The sequence below is a fragment of the Semicossyphus pulcher genome, unplaced genomic scaffold (assembly GCF_022749685.1).
Source record: "Semicossyphus pulcher isolate SPU_LCO1_2020_fin unplaced genomic scaffold, fSemPul1.0.p SCAF_18, whole genome shotgun sequence".
In the NCBI taxonomy this organism is placed as follows: Eukaryota; Metazoa; Chordata; class Actinopteri; order Labriformes; family Labridae; genus Semicossyphus; species Semicossyphus pulcher.
In genome coordinates, this window is record NW_027211691.1 from 14777292 (window position 1) to 14795775 (window position 18484).

Here is an 18484-nt window from a genome sequence, read left to right on the forward strand (position 1 = left end):
TTTTGACCCGTTTTTTTTTTGACGACAGGGGTGGTGGTTATTCAAATTCAGATTTCAGGTTGATTTCAGACTTCAGTTTTTGACCCCGATTTTGCATGACAGGGCCGGGGTGGTTCTCAAATACAAATTACAGGTCGATTTTTGGTCATTTTCTGACTTCAGTTTTTGACGACAGGGGGGATGGTTATTCAAATTCAGATTTCAGGTCGATTTTTGGTCATTTTCTGACTTCAGTTTTTGACCCTGTTTTTTTTTTGACGACAGGGGGGGTGGTTAATCAAATTCAGATTTCAGGTCGATTTCTGACTTTAGGTTGTGACCCTGATTTTCCACGACAGGGCCCGGGTGGTTCTCAAATACAGATTTCAGGTCGATTTTTGGTCATTTTCTGACTTCAGTTTTTGATCGTGTTTCTTTTTTAACAACAGGGGGGGTGGTTACTCAAATTCAGATTTCAGGTCGATTCCTGACTTCAGTTTTTGACCTCAATTTTTCACGACAGGGCCGGGGTGGTTCTCAAATACAGATTTCAGGTCGATTTTTGGTAATTTTCTGACTTCAGTTTTTGACCCTGTTTTTTGACGACGGGGGGGTGGTTACTCAAATTCAGATTTCAGGTCGATTTCTGACTTCAGTTTTTGACCCTGATTTTCCACGACAGGGCCCGGGTGGTTCTCAAATACAGATTTCAGGTCGATTTCTGACTTCAGTTTTTGACCCTGTTTTTTGACGACAGTGGGGGTGGTTACTCAAATTCAGATTTCAGGTCGATTTCTGACTTCAGTTTTTGACCCTGATTTTCCACGACAGGGGGGATGGTTACTCAAATTCAGATTTCAGGTCGATTTTTGGTCATTTTCAGACTTCAGTTTTTGACCCTGTTTTTTGACCCCGGTGGGGTGGTTACTCAAATTCAGATTTCAGGTCGATTTCTGACTTCAGTTTTTGACCCTGATTTTCCACGACAGGGGGGGTGGTTACTCAAATTCAGATTTCAGGTCGATTTTTGGTCATTTTCAGACTTCAGTTTTTGACCCGTTTTTTTTTTGACGACAGGGGGGATGGTTATTCAAATTCAGATTTCAGGTCGATTCCTGACTTCAGTTTTTGACCTCAATTTTTCACGACAGGGCCCGGGTGGTTCTAAAATACAGATTTCAGGTCGATTTTTGGTCATTTTCTGACTTCAGTTTTTGATCCTCTTTTTTTTTTGACGACAGGGGGTGGTGGTTACTCAAATTCAGATTTCAGGTCAATTTCTGACTTCAGGTTGTGACCCTGATTTTCCACGACAGGGCCCGGGTGGCTCTAAAATACAGATGTCAGGTCGGTTTTTGGTCATTTTCAGACTTCTGTTTTTGACCCTTTATTTTGTTTGACGACAGGGGGGGTGGTTTCTCAAATTCAGATTTCAGGTCGATTTCTGACTTCAGTTTTTGACCCCGATTTTGCACGACAGGGCCCGGGTGGTTCTAAAATACAGATTTCAGGTCGATTTTTGGTCATTTTCTGACGTCAGTTTTTGACCCGGTTATTTGACGACAGGGGGGTGGTTACTCAAATTCAGATTTCAGGTCGATTTTGTGTCATTTTCTGACTTCAGTTTTTGACCCGTTTTTTTTTTGACGACAGGGGTGGTGGTTATTCAAATTCAGATTTCAGGTTGATTTCAGACTTCAGTTTTTGACCCCGATTTTGCATGACAGGGCCGGGGTGGTTCTCAAATTCAAATTACAGGTCGATTTTTGGTCATTTTCTGACTTCAGTTTTTGACGACAGGGGGGATGGTTATTCAAATTCAGATTTCAGGTCGATTTTTGGTCATTTTCTGACTTCAGTTTTTGACCCTGTTTTTTTTTTGACGACAGGGGGGGTGGTTACTCAAATTCAGATTTCAGGTCGATTTCTGACTTTAGGTTGTGACCCTGATTTTCCACGACAGGGCCCGGGTGGTTCTAACATACAGATTTCAGGTCGATTTTTGGTCATTTTCTGACTTCAGTTTTTGACCCTGTTTTTTTTTTGACGACAGGGGGGGTGGTTGCTCAAATTCAGATTTCAGGTTGATTTCAGACTTCAGTTTTTGACCCCGATTTTGCATGACAGGGCCGGGGTGGTTCTCAAATACAGATTTCAGGTTGATTTTTGGTCATTTTCTTACTTCAGTTTTTGACACTGTTTTTTTTTGACGACAGGGGTGGTGGTTATTCAAATTCAGATTTCAGGTCGATTTTGGGTCATTTTCTGACTTCAGTTTTTGACCCGGTTTTTTTTTGACGACAGGGGTGGTGGTTATTCAAATTCAGATTTCAGGTTGATTTCAGACTTCAGTTTTTGACCCCGATTTTGCACGACAGGGCCGGGATGGTTCTCAAATACAGATTACAGGTCGATTTTTTGTCATTTTCTGACTTCAGTTTTTGACCCTGTTTTTTGACGACAGGGGGGATGGTTACTCAAATTCAGATTTCAGGTCGATTTTTGGTCATTTTCAGACTTCAGTTTTTGACCCTGTTTTTTGACCCCGGTGGGGTGGTTACTCAAATTCAGATTTCAGGTCGATTTCTGACTTCAGTTTTTGACCCTGATTTTCCACGACAGGGGGGGTGGTTACTCAAATTCAGATTTCAGGTCGATTTTTGGTCATTTTCAGACTTCAGTTTTTGACCCGGTTTTTTTTTGACGACAGGGGGGATGGTTATTCAAATTCAGATTTCAGGTCGATTCCTGACTTCAGTTTTTGACCTCAATTTTTCACGACAGGGCCGGGGTGGTTCTCAAATACAGATTTCAGGTCGATTTTTGGTCATTTTAAGACTTCCGTTTTTGACCCGGTTTTTTTTTGACGACAGGGGGGATGGTTATTCAAATTCAGATTTCAGGTCGATTTCTGACTTCAGTTTTTGACCTCAATTTTTCACGACAGGGCCCGGGTGGTTCTCAAATACAGATTTCAGGTCGATTTTTGGTCATTTTCTGACTTCAGTTTTTGATCGTGTTTCTTTTTTAACAACAGGGGGGGTGGTTACTCAAATTCAGATTTCAGGTCGATTCCTGACTTCAGTTTTTGACCTCAATTTTTCACGACAGGGCCGGGGTGGTTCTCAAATACAGATTTCAGGTCGATTTTTGGTAATTTTCTGACTTCAGTTTTTGACCCTGTTTTTTGACGACGGGGGGGTGGTTACTCAAATTCAGATTTCAGGTCGATTTCTGACTTCAGTTTTTGACCCTGATTTTCCACGACAGGGCCCGGGTGGTTCTCAAATACAGATTTCAGGTCGATTTCTGACTTCAGTTTTTGACCCTGTTTTTTGACGACAGGGGGGATGGTTACTCAAATTCAGATTTCAGGTCGATTTTTGGTCATTTTCAGACTTCAGTTTTTGACCCTGTTTTTTGACCCCGGTGGGGTGGTTACTCAAATTCAGATTTCAGGTCGATTTCTGACTTCAGTTTTTGACCCTGATTTTCCACGACAGGGGGGGTGGTTACTCAAATTCAGATTTCAGGTCGATTTTTGGTCATTTTCAGACTTCAGTTTTTGATCCGGTTTTTTTTTTGACGACAGGGGGGATGGTTATTCAAATTCAGATTTCAGGTCGATTTCTGGCTTCAGTTTTTGACCTCAATTTTTCACGACAGGGCCCGGGTGGTTCTCAAATACAGATTTCAGGTCGATTTTTGGTCATTTTCTGACTTCAGTTTTTGATCGTGTTTCTTTTTTAACAACAGGGGGGGTGGTTACTCAAATTCAGATTTCAGGTCGATTCCTGACTTCAGTTTTTGACCTCAATTTTTCACGACAGGGCCGGGGTGGTTCTCAAATACAGATTTCAGGTCGATTTTTGGTAATTTTCTGACTTCAGTTTTTGACCCTGTTTTTTGACGACGGGGGGGTGTTTACTCAAATTCAGATTTCAGGTCGATTTCTGACTTCAGTTTTTGACCCTGATTTTCCACGACAGGGCCCGGGTGGTTCTAAAATACAGATTTCAGGTCGATTTTTGGTCATTTTCTGACTTCAGTGTTTGACCCCGATTTTTCACGACAGGGACGGGGTGTTTCTCAAATATAGATTTCAGGTCGATTTCTGACTTCAGTTTTTGACCCTGTTTTTTGACGACAGGGGGGGTGGTTACTCAAATTCAGATTTCAGGTCGATTTTTGGTCATTTTCTGACTTCAGTTTTTGACCCTGTTTTTTTTTTGACGACAGGTGGGGTGGTTACTCAAATTCAGATTTCAGGTCGATTTCTGACTTCAGTTTTTGACCTCAATTTTTCACGACAGGGCCCGGGTGGTTCTCAAATACAGATTTCAGGTCGATTTTTGGTCATTTTCTGACTTCAGTTTTTGACACTGTTTTTTGACGACAAGGGGGGTGTTTACTCAAATTCAGATTTCAGATCGATTTCTGACTTCAGTTTTTGACCCTGTTTTTTGACGACGGGGGGGTGGTTACTCAAATTCAGATTTGAGGTCGATTTCTGACTTCAGTTTTTGACCCTGTTTTTTGACGACAGGGAGGGTGGTTACTCAAATTCAGATTTCAGGTCGATTTTTGGTCATTTTCAGACTTCAGTTTTTGACCCGGTTTTTTTTTTTGACGACAGGGGGGGTGGTTACTCAAATTCAGATTTCAGGTCGATTTCTGACTTCAGTTTTTTTCCCCGATTTTTCACGACAGGGCCGGGGTGATTCTAAAATACAGATTTCAGGTCGATTTTTGGTAGTTTTCTGACTTACGTTTTTGACCCTGTTTTTTGACGACAGGGGGGGTGGTTACTCAAATTCAGATTTCAGGTCGATTTTTGGTCGATTTCAGACTTCAGTTTTTGACCCTGTTTTTTGACGACAGGGGGGGTGGTTATTCAAATTCAGATTTCAGGTCGATTTTTGGTCGATTTCTGACTTCAGTTTTTGACCCCGATTTTTCACGACACGACCAGCGTGGTTCTTAATTACAGATTTCAGGTCGATTTTTGGTCAATTTCAGACTCCAGTCTTTGACCCGTTTTTTTTTTGACGACAGGGGGGGTGGTTATTCAAATTCAAATTTCAGGTCGATTTCTTACTTCAGTTTTTGACCCCGATTTTTCACGACAGTGACGGGGTGGTTCTCAAATACCGATTTCAGGTCGATTTTTTGGTCGATTTCAGACTTCAGTTTTTGACCTCAATTTTTCACGACAGGGCCGGGGTGTTTCTCAAATACAGATCTCAGGTCGATTTTTGGTCATTTTGTGACTTCAGTTTTTGACCCTGTTTTTGTTTGACGACAGGGGGGATGGTTATTCAAGTTCAGATTCCAGGTCGATTTCTGACTTCAGTTTTTGGTCCCAATTTTTCACGACAGGGACGGGGTGGTTCTAAAATACAGATTTCAGGTCGATTTTTTGTAATTTTCTGACTTCAGTTTTTGACACTGTTTTTTGACGACAGGGGGGGTAGTTACTCAAATTCAGATTTCAGGTCGATTTTTGGTCGATTTCAGTCTTCAGTTTTTGACCCCGATTTTTCACGACAGGGCCAGGCTGGTTCTCAAATACAGATCTCAGGTCGATTTTTGGTCATTTTGTGACTTCAGTTTTTGACCCTGTTTTTGTTTGACGACAGGGGGGATGGTTATTCAAGTTCAGATTCCAGGTCGATTTCTGACTTCAGTTTTTGGTCCCAATTTTTCACGACAGGGACGGGGTGGTTCTAAAATACAGATTTCAGGTCGATTTTTTGTAATTTTCTGACTTCAGTTTTTGACACTGTTTTTTGACGACAAGGGGGGTAGTTACTCAAATTCAGATTTCAGGTCGATTTTTGGTCGATTTCAGTCTTCAGTTTTTGACCCCGATTTTTCACGACAGGGCCGGGCTGGTTCTCAAATACAGATTTCAAGTCGATTTTTGGTCATTTTCTGACTTCAGTTTTTGACCCTGTTTGTTTTTTTGACGACAGGGGGGGTGGTTACTCAAATTCAGATGTCAGGTCGATTTCTGACTTCAGTTTTTGACACAGATTTTTCACGACAGGGCCGGGCTGGTTTTCAAATTCAGATTTCAGGTCGATTTTTGGTCGATTTCAGACTTCCGTTTTTGACCCTGTTTTTTGACGACAGGGGGGGTGGTTATTCAAATTCAGATTTCAGGTCGATTTCTTACTTCGGTTTTTGACCCCAATTTTTCACGACAGGGACGGGATGGTTCTAAAATACAGATTTCAGGTCGATTTTTGTTCGATTTCAGGCTTCAGTTTTTGATCCCAATTTTTCACGTCAGGGTGTTTCTCAAATACAGATTTCAGGTCGATTATTTGTAATTTTCTGACTTCAGTTTTTGACACTGTTTTTTGACGACGGGGGGGTAGTTATTCAAATTCAGATTTCAAGTTGAGTTTTGGTTGATTTCAGACTTCAGTTTTTGACCCCGATTTTTCACGACAGGGCCGGGCTGGTTCTCAAATACAGATTTCAGGTTGATTTTTGGTCATTTTCTGACTTCAGTTTTTGACCCGTTTTCTTTTTTTGACGACGGGGGGGTGGTTACTCAAATTCAGATTTCAGGTCGATTTTTGGTCGATTTCAGACTTCAGTTTTTGACCCCGATTTTTCACGACAGGGCCGGGCTGGTTCTCAAATACAGATTTCAGGTCGATTTTTGGTCATTTTCTGACTTCAGTTTTTGACCCTGTTTGTTTTTTTGACGACAGGGGGGGTGGTTACTCAAATTCAGATGTCAGGTCGATTTCTGACTTCAGTTTTTGACACAGATTTTTCACGACAGGGCCGGGGTGTCTCTCAAATACAGATTTCAGGTCGATCTTTGGTCATTTTCAGACTTCAGTTTTTGACCCGTTTTTTTTTTACTACAGGGGGGGTGGTTACTCAAATTCAAATTTCAGGTCGATTTTTGGTCGATGTCAGACTTCAGTTTTTGACCACAATTTTTCACGACAGGGCCGGGGTGTTTCTCAAATTCAGATTTCATGTCGATTTTTGGTCAATTTCAGACTTCCATTTTTGACCCTGTTTTTTGATGACAGGGGGTGTGGTTATTCAAATTCAGATGTAAGGTCGATTTCTTACATCAGTTTTTGACCCCGATTTTTCACGACAGTGACGGGGTGGTTCTCAAATACAGATTTCAGGTCGATTTTTGGTCATTTTCTGACTTCAGTTTTTGACCCTGTTTATTGATGACAGGGGGGGTGGTTATTCAAATTCAGATTTCAGGTTGATTTCTTACTTCAGTTTTTGACCCCGATCATTCACGACAGGGCCGGGCTGGTTCTCAAATACAGATTTCAGGTCGATTTTTGGTCATTTTCTGACTTCAGTTTTTGACCCTGTTTATTGATGACAGGGGGGGTGGTTACTCAAATTCAGATTTCAGGTCGATTTCTGACTTCAGTTTTTGAACCCTGATTTTTCACGACAGGGCCTGGGTGTTACTCAAATTCAGATTCCAGGTCGATTTCTGACTTCAGTTTTTGACCTCGATTTTTCACGACAGGGCCTGGGTGTTACTCAAATTCAGATTCCAGGTCGATTTCTGACTTCAGTTTTTGACCCCGATTTTTCACGACAGGGCCCGGGTGGTTCTAAAATACAGATTTCAGTTCGATATTTGGTCGATTTCAGACTTCAGTTTTTGACCCCAAATTTTCACGACAGGGCTGGGGTGGTTCTCAAATACAGATTTCAGGTCGATTTTTGGTAATTTTCTGATTTCAGTTTTTGACCCTGGTTTTTGACGACAGGGGGCGGGGGGGTTTTCAAATTCAGATTTCAGGTCGATTTTTTACTTCATTTTTTAACCCCGAATTTTTACGACAGGGCCGGTGTGGTTCTCAAATACAGATTTCAGGTCAGGCGTCATTATACCTGTTGTCCTGATGTGTCATCCTACTGCATCATTATACCTGTTGTCCTGATCTGTCAACTTACTGCGTCATTATACCTGTTGTCCTGATGTGTCATCCTACTGCATCATTATACCTGTCGTCCTGGCTGTCATCTTACTTCGTCATTATACGTGTTATCCTGATTTGTCATCTTACTGCGTCATTGCTGTTTCAGATCCCAATTTATTCATAAGAGCACATTCACAAGACACTCTGATGCACTCCAAACCTGCAGAGGGCGACCACACACACAAAAGAGGTTGGTGGAACCAAAACTCTCTGCAAGTGCTCAGAGGGACCATATTCACCTGCGCAGTCACTGGAAAGGCATGGCATAAAATGTTTGGATGTAGCTCAGTTAGCCCTTTCACCTGCTCCTGAAAACAAGGCAGGACCACAGCTCCTGATCAATCAGACGACGCAACTGGTAGGAAAGAACAACTTTGAATGTGGATGATGTGTTGAGTTTGTGCTCCTCCATGACTGTTTGGTTGTATTAGTGCATTAGAAAAATGCAGTTTAAGTTGGATCATTTTGGTTATGCTAATTTAAGTTCATGTACTTTGTTGAAACTTTACGTGAACTTAATAGTTAAGTATGATGTTACTTTAAGTATGTATATTGTTACCTTAATCTTTAACTGGTTTGAGATCCTAGGTTAATTTGAATGACTTTGTTTGCTTTGATAAACAAGTAACGGTAACATGTATGATTTAGGAAAACTTTGAAGGAAAATGTTTATTGGAATTTATTTGAGACTAATGCATGTCTTTTCTGTTTATCTTGAAGGTTATCAACTTATTCGATTCGATTCTATTCGATGCTAATCTATTCTATTCCATCATTCTGTTTGTGTCCATTGACACCATCAAACCCCAAACCATCTTCAAGAAAATAAAATCAAAGAAAAAGAAGATTTGAGTTGTCCTTTGCGTCCTTCAACAGTTCATCAAGCAGTTTTCAAGTCTGGTCAGAGTTGTGGTCACAAAAACACACAAAACTTGACAGTCATTATACCTGTTGTCCTGATGTGTCATCCTACTGCGTCATTATACCTGTCATCCTGGCTGTAATCTTACTGCGTCATTATACCTGTTGTCCTGATGTTTCAACTTACTGCATCATTACACCTGTTGGCCTGATGTGTCATCTCATTGCGTCATTATGACTGTTGTTCTGATGTGTCATCCTACCGGGTCATTACACCTGTTGTCCTGATGTGTCATCCTACTGCGTCATTATACCTATCGTCGTGGTTGTCATCTTACTGCGTCATTATACCTGTTGTCCTGATGTTTCAACTTACTGCGTCATTATACCTGTTGTCCTGATGTGTCATCCTACTGCGTCATTATACCTGTTGTCCTGATGTGCCATCCTACTGCGTCATTATACCTGTCGCCCTGGCTGTCATCTTACTGCGTCATTATACCTGTTGTCCTGATGTGTCATCCTACTGTGTCCTGATTTGTCATCCTACTGTGTCATTATACCTGTCGTCCTGATGTGTCATGTCATTGCGTCATTATACCTGTTGTCCTGATGTGTCATGCTACTGCGTCATTATACCTGTCGTCCTGATGTGTCATCCTACTGCGTCATTATACCTGTTGTCCTGATGTGTCATCCTACTATGTCATTATACCTGTTGTTCTGATGTGTCATCCTACTGCGTCATTATACCTGTTGTCCTGATGTGTCATCCTACTGCGTCATTATACCTGTTGGCCTGATGTGTCATCCTACTGGGTCATTATACCTGTCTTCCTGGCTGTCATCTTACGGCGTCATTATACCTGTTGTCCTGATGTGTCTCCTCACTGCGTCATTATACCTGTCATCCTGGCTGTAATCTTACTGCGTCATTATACCTATTGTCCTGATGTTTTAACTTACCGCGTCATTATACCTGTTGTCCTGATGTGTCATCCTACTGCGTCATTATACCTGTTGTTCTGATGTGTCATCTCATTGCGTCATTATACCTGTTGTTCTGATGTGTCATCCTACTGCGTCATTATACCTGTTGTCCTGATGTGTCATCCTACTGCGTCATTATACCTGTTGTCCTGATGTGTCATCCTACTGCGTCATTATACCTGTTGTCCTGATGTGTCATCCTACTGCGTCATTATACCTGTTGTCCTTATGTGCCATCCTACTGCGTCATTATACCTGTCGCCCTGGCTGTCATCTTACTGCGTCATTATACCTGTTGTCCTGATGTGTCATCCTACTGCGTCATTATACCTGTCATCCTGGCTGTAATCTTACTGCGTCATTATACCTGTTGTCCTGATGTTTCAACTTACTGCATCATTACACCTGTTGGCCTGATGTGTCATCTCATTGCGTCATTATGACTGTTCTTCTGATGTGTCATCCTACTGGGTCATTATACCTGTTGTCCTGATGTGTCATCCGACTGCGTCATTATACCAGTCATCCTGGCTATCATATTACTGCGTCATTATACGTGTTATCCTACTGCGTCATTATACCTGTTGTCCTGATGTGTCATCCTACTGCGTCATTATACCTATCGTCGTGGTTGTCATCTTACTGCGTCATTATGCCTGTTGTCCTGATGTTTCAACTTACTGCGTCATTATACCTGTTGTCCTGATGTGTCATCCTACTGCGTCATTATACCTGTTGTCCTGATGTGCCATCCTACTGCGTCATTATACCTGTCGCCCTGGCTGTCATCTTACTGCGTCATTATACCTGTTGTCCTGATGTGTCATCCTACTGTGTCCTGATTTGTCATCCTACTGCGTCATTATACCTGTCGTCCTGATGTGTCATGTCATTGCGTCATTATATCTGTTGTCCTGATGTGTCATGCTACTGCGTCATTATACCTGTCGTCCTGATGTGTCATCCTACTGCGTCATTATACCTGTTGTCCTGATGTGTCATCCTACTATGTCATTATACCTGTTGGCCTGATGTGTCATCTCATTGCGTCATTAGACCTGTTGTTCTGATGTGTCATCCTACTGCGTCATTATACCTGTTGTCCTGATGTGTCATCCTACTGCGTCATTATACCTGTTGGCCTGATGTGTCATCCTACTGGGTCATTATACCTGTCTTCCTGGCTGTCATCTTACGGCGTCATTATACCTGTTGTCCTGATGTGTCTCCTCACTGCGTCATTATACCTGTCATCCTGGCTGTAATCTTACTGCGTCATTATACCTATTGTCCTGATGTTTTAACTTACCGCGTCATTATACCTGTTGTCCTGATGTGTCATCCTACTGCGTCATTATACCTGTTGTTCTGATGTGTCATCTCATTGCGTCATTATACCTGTTGTCCTGATGTGTCATCCTACTGCGTCATTATACCTGTGGTCCTGGTGTGTCGTCTTACTGTGTCATTATACCTGTCGTCCTGATGTGTCATCTTACTGTGTCATTATACCTGTCGTCCTGATGTGTCGTCTTACTGCGTCATTATACCTGTGGTCCTGGTTGTCATCTTACTGCGTCATTATACTTGTGGTCCTGGTTGTTATCTCACTGCGTCATTATACCTGTCGTCCTAGTTGTTATCTCACTGCGTCATTATACCTGTCGTCCTAGTTGTTATCTTACTGCATCATTATACCTGTCGTCCTGATGTGTCGTCTTACTGTGTCATTATACCTGTCGTCCTGATGTGTCGTCTTAATGCGTCATTATACCTGTCGTCCTGATGTGTCGTCTTATTGCGTCATTATACCTGTTGTCCTAGTTGTCACCTTACTGTGTCATTATACATGTCGTCCTGATGTGTCGTCCCACTGATATGAGCTGCATTTTCTTATGATAAGCACTTAAAATCAAACATTAGTGGCAAGGAACGTGTTAATTTACACTTATATGGACATGTAAGCCCTTATATCCACCCATACGGTGTCAGACAATCAGTTTAAAGCTGCTGAAAACAACATTCCTCTTAGGTACACATACTCAATAGTTTTTAATCAGATAAAACCTGTTATTGGCAGATCTTTTACGAGTACTCAACTTTACGTTGTATAAGTAACAATCTCTGCTTTGTGGTTCATTTGCACTAGTTTTTGTTGCACTGGGGCACAAGAGGGAGTCAAAGCTTTGTAGCTCACCTGTGTTTTCCCTCTTTTCTGGGTGCCTGGTGTGAATAAAAAGTGCTGAAGACATTCCCCTCTAACCAGGATTTAATTTTATGTCCCCAGAGCTGTTAATAAAATCTCTTAATAAGCTGGATCATCTGTTTCCCATCATTAGAGGGAGTTAGGCAGAAGCGGCATGACGTTTTATGGTTTTATAATAACTGAATATTGAATTTATGAATGATTTGCAGTTTTAATAAATGGGAAGAGCTATGACTTAATTTGTTATAGGTTTTTATTAAGTGTTGTACATCTCTTCCGGCTGTGGGGCGGCTGTGGCTCAGTGTCAGAGGCGGTCGTCTTTTAATCGGAAGGTCGGAGGTTCGATCCCCAGCTCCCTCAGGCTACATGTCGAAGTGTCCTTGGGCAAGACACTGAACCCCAAATTGCTCCCGGTGGCATAGCCAACGGGTATTAATGTGTTATCTGATTGACAGTTGGGCACTTTACGTAGCAGCCTCTGCCATCAGTGTGTGAATGTGTGTGTGAATGGGTGTGTGAATGGGTGTGTGAATGGGTGAATGTGACATGTAGTGTAAAAGCAGCTTTGAGTGGTTGCAAAGACTAGAAAAGCACTATATAAGTACAGTCCATTTACCATCTTCCACAGAATTCGCTGAAATCACTGAAGAAAAGATTAAATAAGGATGATTTCAGAGAAATCAGTCAAATCTACATCTATCTGTAATTGGATGTGTGAAAAGCTGTTCAAGTTTAAGACTCTTATAGACACATTACACCTTCAACATTTAGCAAATTGAATTCCTGGTCGCCCTAGTGAGCACAATATGTAAGTTACACACAACCTGCTTTGTGCTTTAGGTCCTGTGAGTTAAAGCAGGGGTTCCCAACCTTTGCGGAGGAATCTGCTCTGCTCACTGACATGTTTGTGCATAAATCATGGTAACACGCACGGAAATACAGACAGATCGTGTCTGTATTTATTAAGTGAGGAGACTGCATCTAAGTTTTTAATATGGGACGAGGCGATGACAGGGACGGCACGGTGTGATCCTAGTAGTGAGCAGTTTCTAATCATGCAGCGCAGTGATGACACCGATCTGTGTGTTTCTCACCCTCTGCCCCTGTCTTAACAGGGTTGCGATCAGTCACGTATTTCCGTGAAAAGCCTTTATAAAGCATTAAAACACGTCTTTATACGCTGTCATTGAGATGAGCGGGAGGTCAGGCCCGGCCCTAACCAATTTGGCGCCCTAGGCAAGATTTTAGGTGGCGTCCCCCTTGCATCGCGGTAAATTCCACTGCTAGTGTATATACTCACAAGAAACTGAATAGCTTTGTCTTGGACAATCTTTTATTTAAATAAAGCAATTGCCCAATCAAAATACTTAGAATTAGAAAGAAAGAAATACAAAAAAATATGAAATGAATATATGAAATACAATATAAATAGCTTAGATAAAGTATAAGATTTAAATACCCATAAAATAAAAGGTGTAAACAAGTGATATAAAATAAATTCTAAATACAATATAAATAAGGCACTGCACAAAATAAGAAACAAAAAATTACAAGGATTTAAATAAAAAGGGGATCTTACAAAGACCTCTAGTGGTGCTTTTTGGTACTGCATTAACTTGAATGACTTAAAAACTACACCACCACCTCCTCAACCTCACATCACCTGCTACAGCTTTACTCTCCTGGTCTTCCTTGCAGCAAAGTCATCAACAACATCATCATATGACAACTGTTTTGAGACCACATGGTTTATGCTTATGATGGCAAGTCTGTTAAAATACACATGTTGACACCTTCATCCGTTCTTTTGTTCAGGGAATGTGAAGCTGTTTTCGATGTAAAATGGACCTGTGTACCAACTCTGTTCGTACCTTATCAGTTAGAGGAGATGGCGAGTCAGCAGGGTCTATTGGAGCAGCAGAAGGAGCGCTTGATGCTGCTGCATCACTGCTGGGTTGTGCTGCTGAGGTGGAGGTGATAGGAGGAGCGCTTGATGTAGTAGATGGCCCAAGATTTGAAGGGGTGGGACTGAGAAATCACAACAGCGCATCTGAAGAGAGAAGAGGAGTATGTGACACCAGTCTAATAATAAACATATGATTCCAAGAATAAAATGAAATGAAATAATATAAATGAAAAACCTAAGAGATACATGCATGATGTTCACTATACTGTACATGTATAATACACAATGTACTTTTTCTGATATGCAAATTATATTAGATTCAACTTTATTGTCATTACAGTGAAATGCTGATTAGCAGAATGCAAAGAAGCAGTAAACTGCAGTATAATATAGCATGTGGGTTATGCTATAACATTAATGATGTGCACTTTAACACTGATGTAAAGTTTAACACTATAAACACACTTTAGAAAATATGAACTGTAACACAAGAAACAGCTAGGCTTACAACTATAATATATAAAGGGGTGGAAAAGGAATAGCAAGCTGGGGAAACGTGAACTGACCAGATGTCAGTAAAAATGGAAACAAATTTAACATTATAACACCTGCTGAATAGATCTAATATTTACACGTTTCCCTGAGGAAGGTAAGGTGGGAGTAGTTACATTACTATTTTCCATAACAGCTTAGGCCCTTCCATAACATTAACTGACGTTAAAACTAACAACTCAGCTGGGGCGCCGGCGACCTACTATTTGATTAGCAAACCATGTTATGCTAATAGTTAACAACGTTATCATCGTTCTGCAACAGACAAATAATGTCATGACATCATAATTACTGTAACGTTACGTTACCTCTGTCTTTGTCTCGTTTTTCCTCCTTTTCTTTTCTTTTTTTCCTCCCCTGGGCACCAGACAGTTTGGGACGTTTAGACATTTTGTCGAGCTTGGGGGTTACGTCAAAAAGCGACCATCCCCCCAGGTAGCAGGTACAGTTCATTAGTCGGAGGAGGGGGGGCATCTTAGGAAAGTAACGTATCATCATCATTATTATTATAATTATTATTATTATTACTATATAATAGGCTTTGCTATGCAGTTAAATTAATGTGGGTTTATTATTTTTCATATTAACACATAATAATACCAACTAGTTTAAAGTAACACTTCTTTTCTTCCCCCATTTGTGGCGCCCCCTGGATTGACGGCGCCCTTAGCATTTGCCTATACTGCCTATGCCACGGGCCGGCCCTGCGGGAGGTGATCCACGCATAGTTTATCAGAGTTATCATGCTGCCCGGGGAGGAGACAGACGTTAGGAGAGCAGCAGATATGACGCAGACCTGTGTGTGTTTAGATGCTCATACCTGAATCAATAACGTTGCGATCCGTCCGTATTTCTGCGCACAGTTAAAAGTATAAACTTCATCTCCACAGGCTGTCATATGCCCATATGCTGTAGTTCATATATTTCACTGATGAAGACAGGGCTTTAGAGTGGCATCAGGCTTCATGATCAAGACTTTCATTTAAATAAATGTCTGCTAAGTCTCTATCTATCGCCGAATGAGGTAATAAATGGTGATTGAGCCTATGGCCCACTGATGAAAGCCTTTGCATTTGCAGTATTACAGACTGGGTGTCTGTGGCGACGTTCTAGGAAAAATTCACAAGCAGCGCCCAGCCATAGGTGCCGCCAAAGGGACCGAAACTGAGATCTTCGGGATTACAACTTACAACCTTAAGTGGTGTATGCCTCTGTCACAGAATTCAATAAAATCAATTTAGAAAAGAGACTTGCCAAGTAAACTAAATAAAGATGATTTGAATTAATTCTGTCTATTTATCTGTAATTCATGTGAAAAGTCGTCCAAGTTTAACAGGTTTAGACATATTACACCTTCAGCATGAAGCATTTCTATCCCTGCTGATTTAATATTTTTGGGATGGTATTTCAGTCAAAACGATTCAAATTTTCATCACACTATTAAGGCCCTTCATCATTGAATCAGCAACCCCCTGATTCTTTTCCTCATCAATCTTTAAATTGGGACTTTTGAACTTTACAAGTCTATGTTTATGTTGCTTGCAGAGATCTGGAGGGTTGTAAGATTGGAAAGGAAAGCAGAATGAAACATTTTAATACTCAAAAACTGATTCATTTTTCCAGATGTTCCTCTTCTCTCTGATGGATTGCAGAACACTTTTACCTTATAACAAAAACCTTTATTTATATAGGACTTTTCCTAACAAGGTGAAAAAAACATAGCAGATAAAAAAGAAGAATTCATATGCTTAAAAGTAAGAGGATTAAAATGATGTAGCCTGTATGTCTGTTTGCAATCGTCAGAGTGTTTCACAATCTGTGGCCTCTAAAGTCAAAGGCCACTTTAGGGTCAAAAGTCTCATAAGTCCTGAAAAAAAAATCTAAACTCATCTGAAGGGCAAAAAGTCACATAGACTGCCACCCGTTGCATATGATAACAGCCTGGTTTACAGCCTCTCTATCTTCCTGCTGCATAATCTGATTTGGTGGTTGAAGCAACAATAGCTTAACTCTTCTTGACTCCTCTCTTGTTCTCTAACCACTACTCTCTGCTGCCAAGACCCCTGTTATTAATTTCGCCTCTTCTTCCCGACTTGACTGATCTCTCTTACTGTAAACAAGTCTTTGTGCTTTGTAATCTAACACATGGAAATCTGTGTGCTGCAGATGTCGCTGTGATTTTTAGTCCACGTCATGTTTCATGTATTTGTCTCCGGATGATTGATGATGCTATCGTTGATCACTGAGATCATCCTCTTCTAAATCCTCCATTCATTGTGTGACCAATACATTTATCTGGCTGCCAAACGGCCCCCAGACCGTGCACCATCTTTATCCCCCTCTACTGCTTTTCTTCGGTTCTCCCCAAGGGGTCAAAGGTCAAAGATGTGCACTCACAGTGCTGCTCAGGGTCACTTGGGACTGTCAGATCCTGCAGAGGCCCTAAAGACATCACAAAGAGCTGCAGTTAGCCCCACAGTTTGACCAAACCCCCTCCTCAACCAGTGCAAACCCCTCTCTCAGACTGCACGCTTATCAAAGAGCTCATTCACACCCCTCTGCACACGCTCACAGACGAACATGCTGATTTACAGGATTCTAATGCTGCACAGCGTTACATTTAGCTCCAAGAAAGATGCTTGTTTCTCCTCCTTTTTCCCCAAACCAGATCCCAAAGCAGCACCCAGCGTCCAGGTCTGCGTTCCTGTGAGTTAAAAACAACACACACGCCACCGCATCGGCTCCCTCGGTGCCCTCAGCCTACGTCTCCGTGCCCAAAGTGTCACGCTAAAACGGCCGGCTAACGAAACATGCAACTGTTTTCTCTCTGGCCACAAATCCCCGAACATGATCTACACGGAGCGCAAAGCAAGCGTTTTATGAATATGCTTCTGTGTGCAGCCGGCCTGCTGGTTAAAAACACTTCAGCTTCTGGGTTTGTGTTAGTTTTGAAAAATAGCTCCGTCAGTAAATCCTTCTTTTTTTGGTGCATTCAATTTATGTAGTGGTGATATTTTCCAATGAGGAGGAGGATTTTTATGACATTTAAAAGCAGAGACGTGTTTACTCTCTGAATCAAATTTAATATGCTGATCAAGGGAAACTTACAGACGTACAATAAACACATAAATAAGAGTCTAAACTGTGTGAATCATGTATACACACTTATGGACAGTGCAGCACTTTTGACAGAGGCATCGAAGGCCTCACATGTCCTCTTTGGCTAACATTGGCTTTTCCTTCTCCTTGTTTGGGGTCCCAAAACCTCAATGCTATATTTTTACAATAATATTCGTAGAAAAACATTTCTTCTGACTTGATTCCTTTTCAGGCTGTATGGTGGTGCAGGGGTTAGCGCTGTCGCCTCATAGCTAGAAGGTTCCTGGTTCAGACATGGCGGGCCTTTCTATGTGGGGTTTGCATGTTCTCCCCGTGTACGCGTGGGTTCTCTCCGGGTACCCCGGCTTCCTCCCACAGTCCAAAGACATGCTCGTTAGGTTCATTGGTAACTTGCCCGCAGGTGTGAATGTGAGCGTGACGTCGTCTGTCTCTAAGTGTCAGCCCTGTGTGTGACTGGCAATCAGGCCAGGGTGTAACCCCGCCTCTCGCCCAATGACTGCTGGGATAGGCTCCAGCCCACCTGAACAGGATAAGCAGTATAGATAATGGATGGATGGATGATTCATTTCGGTTTCATTTTAGTCAGGTTGTATGTAGATCCCATAGAGGTCTTCGCTTCCTGTAAAAATAAGCAAATAGGCTCAGTAGAGTTGACACACCCCCTATACATGAAAGTGTATTGTTTTTAACCATGTTTTAATCATGTTTATATGGAATTTTCATTCAAGTACAAGAAAAGTAATGACGCATCAACAATATCATCAAACAATATTAAACTAATAATCTCAAAGATTTTCATGTAAATGTCTCTATCTATCTATCGCTGAATGCGGTAACACAATGGTGATTGAGCCTATGGCCCACTGATGGAAGCCTTTGCAT